The 9,603-nt window shown below is 38.5% G+C and overlaps 1 pseudogene; it reads right to left on the reverse strand.

Annotated features, from left to right (window-relative positions):
- Window positions 1-1,539: 1,539 nt before the first annotated feature.
- LOC104428980 lies at window positions 1,540-5,132 on the reverse strand (annotated as a pseudogene).
- Window positions 5,133-9,603: the final 4,471 nt, after the last annotated feature.

Genomic DNA, 9,603 nt, shown 5'->3' on the forward strand with positions numbered 1-9,603 from the left:
AAGAGAGGCATACGGCTTCCAATTTCTTCCTTCAAGGCTTCATCGATCGGATTCTCTTCCTCCATTGACGACGGTGTTTAATCTGTGGCTAATAAGGTACGCTCGAATCTGTGGTGTGCTTTACGATCGGTGATACGTGTTTTTCCCGGGCTTCGTCTTCCGCATTGATTTAGGGGTTCGATTTAGTGTCGAATCCGGTTTTCGGGGATCAGTCATTCCCAACATACATAAAAAAAACTCGACCTCGAGTTCTAAAAACATTGTGAATAGTACCAATGATGATATTGAATATTTTGAAATAGTCAACAGATTAGATTGAGAGTTCAAGAATTATATTGAACAAATTAATAGTCCAAGGATGACATTGTACATTCAGTCAAAGTTTATGAATTATTGGTGTAACAATCTAGTCCAATGAGAATGGGGCGTGGTCATTGAGGATAGAGAATCTAGACAAGAAGAAAGTCTAGGTAGGCTTCTAAGATGGCGAAGGGGGAAATAATGAATTGAACTATGCAATGGACGGGGAAGAATGATCATATATGAAAACCTAGAATTAACTCATAGAAGCAGCCTTTGATGTGATAGTAAGTTTTGCTTTGGAACTCCAAAGTTAAGCAAACCTAGGCTAGAGCATTGCCAGGATGAATGACATATTGGGAAAGTGCTTATTTGTACGCCAAAAGATAAAACTGTGAGATTCGGTAAAATACAAGCCAAAGCGGATGATGCGTCGAGTGAGTTAGTCCAAAAATGTCACAATGGATGTCATTCTCCCACCTTTTTTTTAAATGTTAAACAAAATTCTACTTGGTCATCAAGGATTGGGAAGAAAGAGCGAAGCAGAGAAGAACGGAATCATTTTAAAGAAAAGAAGAGCGAGGCAACCTGAAAGCAATGGTCGAGGCTTCCCTTAGGCAATTGTAGGCTATTAATATTTCTTCTCTTTACATGGAAAATCCTAATAAGCCTGATTAGGTTATATGTTGAAGCTTGGCTATTTGTTCAACTTCACTTTTGATTTTGTATACAAGGAAGTGTACCCTTCAAGAAAGAGAAGATATAAGAGCAAAAGCTGTCGGGACAATGAGAACAACTACGATAAATTTGTATCGTGAAAGCAAAAATAATAGCACTTAATTGTTTTTTTTTTTTTTTTTGGGTAAAGATAATAGCACTTAATTGTTCTTTTTCAGAGTATCTAATATATTTGCAGAAATTCTGAATTGTGTTATTGGTGATCTTTTTCCACACTCTAATTTAGATTTGTTATTTTCCTATAAGAGTCCACAAATTTTTAATGTTGGTAAGTTAAGCAAATAAAAACTATAATCTTAGTGCAAGTTGGTATCTTCTTACTGTAAAAAAAAGTCGATAGTTTCCTAAAATGTCGGCAAATTTTTAATGATTTACCTATAAAAAAAAGGTTATCAATCCATTTCTTTATCAACAACTCTTGACGCTTACTATAATTTAATAAAGTATACTAGTATGGACAAAAATCCCTAGTTTATATGCAGAACTATAGAATTCGGCTGTTACAAGAGCTATCCTTTCTATTTCTTGAAGAAGGAAAAAAAGATAAACCATGATACACTAAAAATTTGAGAGAAATATGCTTATTTAATGTCTATAATTAAAAACAGAAGAATGAGTTCTCCGCTTTATTCTTCGATTTGTTGCTATCTAAATGGTTCTGGTTACTCTCATAGAGATTGGACCTCAACACACTCATGTAATTTGGAGCTTAAAATCATGTTCCTTGCAAAAGAGAGCTTGCATTGTTTGTACGATACTTGGTTTTGACCTCTTGGCTCATGAATTGTACATTGATCAGTGGATTTCGAGCGTGCTCCGTCATCTTTTCCCATTCTTTATCGAGGAGCCACATCAGTAAGACAACTGCTGGTCTCTGAACATTGTGGCATTATCTTGCTGCTGTTGAGCTTCTTGCTGGATCCATTCGAGTTTGGATCTTGAGATTGTTGTTTGTTCTTCACACTTGGAACAAAGAATGCTGGTTGTTCAGGCACGGGGAGGCAAACAGAATCAGCACTACTAAGCATAAGAACAATTGTATCCATGGCAGGTCGTGCTTCTTTGTCGTTCTGAATACAGAGCAAGCCAATGTGAATACATCCGATCACTTCGGTTACTGAGATAGATTCACTAATTATAGGATCCACAATTCCCAATAGTGCTCCCCTTCTCCAGTGTTCCCAAACCTAGAACATATGTTGGTACTGCCATTAATTTACGAAAACCAAACGAAATTGTAGGATCAAACTTTACTCACATAGTCAAGAAGGCTTGCGTCATCATCTGATATGTAGGAATACTGATTCTTCTTGCCAGTTATGATCTCAAGCATTAGTACACCGAAACTGAACACGTCGGATTTTACTGAAAATTGCCCATACATAGCATATTCAGGAGACATATAGCCACTGCAAATCAGTACAAAGAGGAAGACATTAATGAGATTCTCGTGAATGAGCATAGTTCACCTAAAGATCAAAATGTTAAGGCTCAATATAGTCTATGCATTAGAAAGTCCAGTTAAATTTTGAATTTGTTGGCATAATTATTGCAAATTATCCAGCGGGTTGTTCATACTATGAACTGAAGTATTTTGAAATTTGACTTACTAAGTTCCGACAATTCTGTTTGTTCTTCCTTGAGTCTGCTCAGCACCAAAAATCTAGCCATACCAAAATCCGAGATTTTAGGGTTCATATTGTCATCGAGCAAAATGTTGCTAGCTTTGAGGTCGCGATGGATAATTCGGAGCCGAGAATCTTCATGAAGGTAAAGAAGACCGCGTGCCACCCCAACCATGATCTTGTGGCGCGCCGACCAATTCAATTGTATGCTTTGCTGAGGGTCTATGTAGGACAGAATTTGTAAATTTTAGAGTCAGAAGAAGCCCAACTTCAAGTCTGAATCTAGTTGACAAGTCATTGTCCTATTTAATTTTCTTTTTGAAACCGTCGTCAAATTGTATGAAGAATGCCGCAAGACATAACTACTGAATTTTGCTCATACCATGGAAATGTTATTAGATGGTGACTAGGATTGGAAAGAAAGAACTAAATTGAGAGGAATGGAATAATATTTAAAGAAGATGAAGGGGAGGCGCGAACCGAAGAGCAACTGGTCAAGGCTTCCGTTGGGCACATGCTCATAGACCAGTATCGTTTCTTCTCTTTCCATGGCAAATCCTAATAGCCTCACTAGGTTTCTATGCTGAAGCTTGGCTACCAATTCAACTTCGTTTTTGAATTCCTGTGTGCCTTGTTTCGAGCTTTGAGACAACCTTTTTGCTGCAATATTCCTCCCACAAGGGAGTGTGCCCTACAAAAGACAGAATATGAACAAAAACGTCATGTAAAGGCAGAACATGCGTAGTGCTTCATGTCATATCTCCATGTTAAAAACTGCTTACCCAATAAACTGGACCGAATCCACCTTCCCCTAATTTGTTTTGATCTGAGAAGTAACCTGTTGCAGCTTCAATTGCACTCACATCAAATTGCAGGGAATGGAGTTCGGAAATTTCGCTTCCAGCTGAGTAACCATGAGCCATCAACTCTGCGATACGAATAAACTGTAAATGGAAAGACTAATATGCAAGCAAAGTAGATCTATGACATTTCTCACAGGAAAATTGCATAAGAAGCCCTATACTTTATATACGAATGCAATTGAGTCTTAAACTATTAAGTTGACTCAACCTATTTATAAACCCTCTTCTGAAAGTGCACTAAAGTCATTTCTATTAGTAGTACCTAAAATGAGCTGTGTGTTACTCGAAAAGTACTTCAGTGGTTTCTTTAAGTTGCACTTTTCCACGTAATTTTAGAGCTTCATTGTATTTTCTAATAAAGGTTAAGGACTAATTGGAGCAAATAATGTGCCTAAAACTTGATTGCACTTTTTGATAAAGGAGTAAGACTTGATTAAATGAATTGAAAAGGCTATGAACTTCATTGCATTCTGTAAATAAAGTTAAGGATTTGTGGTGCAATTTTTCCCATTTGTTACCGATTGGATCTTCTTCGACATTGTTTCTCTTGCTCCTTTCTCTTTTGAGGGCAAAACAGAGCACGGTGCAAAGTAGCACGATCGCTGAAGCTGCAGAAGTGATCCCGATAACTAATCTTGACGACTTTCCTTTTTCGCCTGTAATTTAATCAGTTGAAGGCTTCATCAGTATGATGGCATTACATTTAGCACCTGGCATATGCATAGCATAGACAGTAAAATGTTCTACGTGCCACCAAAGGTGGTCAAAACAGAACAAAAATGCGTTATAACTAGTTTAAAAATAAAAAATAAAAAAAACAAGAAGAAGAGTCGAGTTCATTACCTTTCGAGACTTTGTAAAACGGGTACATCTCGAACCTGGCGAAGCAAGTCGGAAGCAATATTCTGCCTCCGATTTTCTCCGTTTGATTTTTCAGGAGAATCGAAGTCACATTCTGCAGGCAATCTTCACATTGAGCTGCTGAGAGATCAGGCCTGCACTGGGCAAATGTGTATAGAGGAGGGCTCCTTGATTCACTGAAGGCATACTTCTCATTGGGTCGTTGAGCAGCCCGAGTTATCAACTGTTTCATTGCTTTGTTCAATTGATTCATGAACTCAGCAGGCTCTTCTTTCACATTATCCTGATTATACCCGATCAGAAGAGGCTCTTCGTCCATGGCTGAAAGGGAGTTATGGTCCGAATACTGCAACATGCAGTCATCGAACCAGAGGATGGACACTTTGTTCTCAGGACAAAGCAATTTGATGCCGACACTAGCGTTTTTTGCACATTCCACGCACAAAGCCTTGGTGACACCTCCCCTGCATAGGAATCTGCCATACACAGTGTTATCATCGCTTGGCTTCCCTTCACTCGTGCTGAAGTATCCACCTCTTGAGTCGGCATGAGAGGAGATGGAGTCAAGGAGACGGTCGAGGTTGGCCCGATAGGTGCTTTTTGGAGCGAAAATGCTCGAATTCGAGCAGTCATGCTCACTGATTGAAACTTTTGATTCGGTTTTGAGGATGAGAAAGCTAAGCATGAAAACGAGGATTGCAAAAAGCTTTGTCATATTCTTTTGGGGGACTTGGCTGGAAGTGGCAGTTCTTTCCCTCTCATTTCAGCACCACGGAGTGCAATGTACCTTGATTTATAGCGAAGAAGGGGAAAGATCAAGCTGTAAGGAGGGGGAAAAAAGGAAATTGATTAGTCAATTCTGTTTGTCATAAAGGTGTCGAGTTCAGACAGCTTCGACATTCTCTATTGGGTAACAGCTATGCGGTCGATTCCTGGAAACAGTGATGATAAAAGTCGACGGTGGGATTATTTTTATTGTTATCCAAAGTAAGTGCATTGACAAAAGTCACCACAATTAGAAAATACAGGATAGACTCCACCAAACACCGATAGGAAAAGCGACTCGCTTGACGGACTAGTCCAATAAACGTTTGCTCCCGATGTCCAGGCACGCGTAAGTTACTGGCTTCGGCGTCGGAGGGCCACTCCGGATTACAATCTCGGATGCATAGCTATCTATTTGTGGGGGCAAATGGGACCGTTCATCGGAGACCCAACCAACTCCACGGGACCGGATTCCGCATCAACAATAGTGAATTTATGTGGGAGGAGTATTTAAGGAGATCAATGATCAATGATCAAGTAAGAGACGGAGCGTAGAATTTATAATTCCAAAATCTGAGCAAACTTCGATCATACACTTATCTTTAGTGAGCTTAAACGTCTGTGATCGTGAGAGAAATACCAAATAAGTGACTTAGTGAGATAGTATGTGATCTATCACTGAGTGTTTGCACTCAAAGTTGTAATCTCTTGTTGATCACATAATGGATTCCAGCCAGAAGGCTGTTAGCGTGGGAGAGTTAACGTAGGCTTGATCTAAGCCGAACCAGTATAATTAATTTGTTCTTATTATCTTTTCTGAACTCCTTTATTTTGTTCATAGTTCTATTTAACTGGTAAAGTCTGAACTTGTTCAAAATCTATTGTTTTTCATACTCAGTTTTAGAACCTAGAATATATCTATTATTCCTTGCGAAAAATTGTCTTCACACCTATTCACCTCATCTAGGTGTTCATACTAGCACTTTCAGACTTTATTTAGAAGCTAAGGCAATGTGTGTGAGAACTCGAATCTTGATTGCGGGCCAGACACTATTTAGTGCCGAGATGCATGGATTTCTTTATACGCACGCACGGGTCGCGTGTTATTTGTTATGTCACTAAACTCGATTTGGATTTATTTTTCAAAGGGAGCCAACGTAAAGAATGCATTACTGCGTTGGTTAAAATAATCAATAGCCCTCAAGCGTAATCTTTCCAGCACACCTTTGTTGACACGTCTCTCCTCCAGCTCACTAAGATATATTTAACTAAATGAAGGGACAGAAATTCTACAGATATCAAGACTATTAAATCGACGGTTTGACATGAACGTGCCCATCGAAGTCGTTGTGACGTAACCCTCGATGTATGTACTTACGTAAGGTCGACTCTTAAGGAAAGGGAGCGATCGAGTGCAAAATATTCCGCCAATCAAATCCGAATTGTTGGAAATGGATAAGCTTACCTCGATTGGGAATTAATAAAGATATGGCTCGCGAGGCATGCATTGATAAATTTAGTAGCCTTTGTCGGCCTACATTTACTTGACTTTTGGTATGGGTGGCAAAAGGCTTGGTCGGGAGAAAGGGAAAATATTCATAGCACCTTCAACAGGATAGTGTGAGTTTATAAGACGACAGCCATTTTCAATGTGTTTGTCCCCTTCTAAAATACACAGTTTGCACAATTGAGAATGGCATTACTATAAGAAAATCCATTATCCTAGCCAATATTTGTGACAATGCGAGCAAAGCTACGAATATTCGGAAAGTATCTAAAGCTCATTGCTCACCTTCTGTGCTAGAAGGCGATTTAACAATTTGCTTCTAATCGCACCATGAGATAAGAGAATTCTTGAGAAAGCAACATCTTTTGTGCGATGTAGCTCTGAATGTGAACTCTTAACACCCACAAGGTGTAACATGCACAAGGCGCACATTATTATTATTTTTTTTTTAAAAACTCTCAATTTTTTACCAATACATAATAATCAAATGTGAGATACCTAAGGAAAGAGAATACGTGAACATAAAAAGTTTGAAGTCCTAAAGAAACACCGATAAAAGATCATTAAAAAACCATCCAAACAAATGAATAAAATTTCTAATAACTTATCTGAATTTTGATTGGATAACGAACGAAAAGACAAATAAAATTACCCAAGTCTCTAAGATAAGTATCTAAAATTGAAAATCACGTTAAATTAAAGAAAATATCAAATAATGAAATCTTAAATCTATTAAATAACATATGAAAATAAATAAAATTACCCATGTCTCTAAGATAAGTATCTAAAATTCGAAAATCACGTTAAATTAAAGAAAAATATCAAATGATGAAATCTTAAATATCGGAGGTGCTCGTGGATATTGGTCCACGAATACCAATAATAGGTTTCCAAAGAAATGGCAAGGAATCCCTGGAAAAGCGACAAAGCTATTCGTACTGTTTCCCACAAACGGCACCATACTGTTGCTACACAGCTTAGTCTCCGAGGATCCATTCAGATTTTCACCTCTGATTGAACCTACAACTGCGAACACAGGTTAGGGCGATCGGGTTTCTTGTCCAAATTGGCCCTCCGATGCTTAAGTTTTTTGTACTCTGTCTATCGGGTTATTGCAAGTGGTCACCGCACTACGACAAGTGTCAGTAAGTCATAACAAATGGTAAGATGTCATGTATTTTGGCATACGGTGGACAAATCGTCCACTCGGTGAATAAGCGCTTGATCTTTTAAGTAGTGGTTTCACCAGTAACTCTTATAAGAGGATAAGTTTCAAGTGGAGGTCTCGTAAGTGTACTTTGCGCTGAGTTTACCTGTCTTGAGTCAACGACCGAGTTATTTTCCTTCTTAGTCATTTGCGTCGATTGGCTAATATGAACATGTGTCTGGCGCCTAGTGGCCTACCAAACCCGTCATTGTCAAATCACATGTTTCTCTTTCTCTCTCTTTCATCATTTTGCAAGCTTTCTCCTTCTCCACATGAAGTATGAAATATCATAAGTAACAACACTAGTAACAAAAATGTTGACTTCGTCCAATGTTACTCACATCATAAATCATGTGACATACAAACTCAAGTGTGTGACCCAAATATTGAAGTATTTATATTATGTGTCACATGCCTAATTCATACACACTAGTTCATCCCATAGTCTATGCTCTTAATTGCCATGCCTTGATGTTATTTGTGAAGTTGACCTGAACCTCGTGGGACTAAGCTTTAAAAAAGGAAACTCGTGTAGGTGGTGACAACGCCTACTTGTTAGGCTACATTGGCCAACCAAGACACAAAGCATCAAACTTAATGAGAACCTCAAACATAATGCCAAAATAAGGATACGAGCTAAGCTCTTGCAAATCAATGACAAAAACTTTGATACGTGATAATATGCTAGTTGAGATGGTGCTTGAAGTTACCAAGGGAAAAAAAAGTGAGTTTTTATCAACAATTCTTGACACTTAATGCTACTAAATTTAATTTATTAGTATGGAAAAAATCCTTGCTTCAAATATGGAAAATAGGATTTCGCTATTTCGAGCTATCCTTTCTATTGTTTAGAAGAATAGAGGAATATAAACCATAACAAGAATATACTCCTCTAACATTTACAATTAAAGACAGAAGAGTAAGTTCTCTAATTTATTTTTCGATTTGCAACTAGCTAGATAGGTCCGCTTGCTCTCATCATAGAGAATGGACTTCCACACACTTTATAAATTGGACCTTAAAATCTTGTTCCTTGCACATTGAGTGCTGCATTCTTTGTATGATATTTGGTTTAGACCTCTTCGTTCATGAATCATACAATGATCAATGGATTTCTTTTCCCTTTCTCTATATGGGACTTGCATCAGTAAGGTAGCCGCTATTCACTGAACATTGCAGCATTATCTTGCTGCTATTGAGCTTCTCGGTGAATCTGTTCCAGTTTAGATCGCGAGATTGTTGTTTGTGCTTCACAGTTGGGATGAAGGACGTAGGTTGCTTGGGGACGGGGAGGCTAAAGGAATCAGCACTGCTAAGCATGAGAACAACCGTATCCATAGCAGGTTGGGCTTCTTTGTCATTCTGAATGCAGAGCAAGCCAGTGTGAATACATTTGATCACTTCATTTGTAGGATAAGATTCACTCATTGTCGGATCCAAAATTTCCAATGGTGCTCCGATTCTCCAGTGTTCTCAAACCTTGAACATACGTTGGTATTGTCCTTAAATTGCCAAAACTAAATGAAATTGCGGGAGCCAATTTTACTCACATAGTCTAGAAGGCCCGCATCGTGATCTGATACATAAGAACACCGATCCTTCTTTCTAGTTATGATCTCTAGTAGTAGCACACCAAATGTCACGCCCCGAACCCTGGGCACGCGCACATTCCTCAGCGGTCAATTAAAAATGCGATGTCCCAGGACACGTTACCGACCCATTCTTTTTTTTTTTTTT

The sequence above is a fragment of the Eucalyptus grandis genome, chromosome 4 (assembly GCF_016545825.1).
Source record: "Eucalyptus grandis isolate ANBG69807.140 chromosome 4, ASM1654582v1, whole genome shotgun sequence".
Classification (NCBI taxonomy): domain Eukaryota; kingdom Viridiplantae; phylum Streptophyta; class Magnoliopsida; order Myrtales; family Myrtaceae; genus Eucalyptus; species Eucalyptus grandis.